The following is a 1,942-nucleotide window of genomic DNA, read 5'->3' as shown; positions in this document are numbered from 1 at the left end:
TAATTGATAAACATATATATTTTTATATATAGTATGTAGGTATACCCGCTATATCTCGTAGCAGCAAGGTTTTGTGGAATGTTGATAGAATATTCATCTTCTCCTTGACAATACATCATTGGCAGGACAGATTTTTTTTAAATCGCATATAATATTATATATTTTATATTGTATTATGTAGATTAGTATTTAACTATTTTTAATGAATAATTTATAAACACAAAGTATTGAAAAAGTGAATAAAACTAAAATGTGTACTCTAATAATAAAAAAAAACAACTCTGATATATGTGTACAAAAATACATGGAAGTGAACGCCATTGGATTAAAATTAATTTTAATTATTTATTTTATTTTTATTATTATTAATTTTAATTTTTAATTTAATTTTACATTTATCATATTATGATAAACATCGGGGAATAATATTAATGTCAGTTACTATAGCTTGGTCCGTCGAAAATTTATTCAAATTATCCTCAACATGAGAGTATACTAAAAACTGAAGTAAGTGGTTTTTTAAAATTTTGCAGTTTTTTTAGATTTGCTAAAAAACTAGTTGTTCTTAAAAATTGAAAATTGATCCGCGAAATTACGCAAATTACTCGTAAAATAACGTATATACAAAATTCAAAAAAATGCAAATGTACTATTGCCGCCAGAATGATGTAGACGCGGTTAAAGACACGGACGCGGATGTGGTCATGAACCAATCGCGGTGACTTTATTATGCTAATTATTACTATATAATTTTATATTAAATTATTTTACACCTACAACTCATTAACGATACTTACAATTATAAAGAGTACCTAATAATAAAATTAATAACAGAGTTAGTAGTTTAAAGAACTTAAAAATTGCATAAATATGCGCTATAATATTAACTTAAGTATCACTAAATAAGCAATAAAAACAACAAATATGCAACAAAAAAACGGAAATTTATTAATTATTATATTTTACCCCAAGTTATACCAAATAATAAGGAAATTATGAACGGCACGGCGTTTCTCACATCACATTAGGATAATCGGTCTATTTACTTAATCTATATAATATTTATTTTGGCAATTTAATTGGCAATTTACTCTAAGTTCTAACACGTTTAATAAAAGATAATTTCATAAAATATGACAAATTTTGATTCAAAAACAGGTAAAAATGCAAAACTTTTCAAACAGTCCAAAAATAGCACTAAAATCAAAAAATCGCAAAATATGCAAATATGTGCAAGATAAAATTTTTAATTTGAGTTCTGTGTATCATGAAACACATTTTTAGCTTACTCAGCTATTTCTTAAGCATCTCATAAGAAATATGCAAATGCTATAAAATTCTAACCATGATTATTAAATACTATTATTATTTATTTAAATAGGTACCTAACCGTAACATGTAAATTACTTTTATGTTTTAATTTATTATTAAATTTTTATTTATGCGTGTTTCACGGCCACGTGGTTTGATGCGGCATCATGACGCGAAGGCATGAAACAAAAAACAAAATCGATATTGACAAAAACTGGTTTTGCGTAAAAGAAGTAAAGAAGATCTACAAATTTAAAATGGATAATAAACACAGAAAATATTTAAAAAAGGTGGACAATATTATTCTAACTAGGATATATTTTACCATAATTAAAAAGTTTGGCATACAATACAACATTGATTTTTAAATTATTAATTACGACTTTTAATGTAATTTATGTATATACTAAAGTCTTATGTAACTTCTACGACAACTTTTATATTATTGACTTACTTTTTTTAAAAAATTTTTCTGTTTTTATATTAAATTATTCTCGAATTAACCAACCATGATACTATCATAATAGTATACTTTAGAAGTTTCAAGTATACCCACAAATAATATTATACAATCACAACAAAATAACTAAAAGTAGTTATTCTATGTTTTTAATATATAATTTCGTCCAAA

Source organism: Acyrthosiphon pisum, chromosome A2, assembly GCF_005508785.2.
Source record: "Acyrthosiphon pisum isolate AL4f chromosome A2, pea_aphid_22Mar2018_4r6ur, whole genome shotgun sequence".
In the NCBI taxonomy this organism is placed as follows: Eukaryota; Metazoa; Arthropoda; class Insecta; order Hemiptera; family Aphididae; genus Acyrthosiphon; species Acyrthosiphon pisum.
This window is presented reverse-complemented; position numbering follows the sequence as displayed.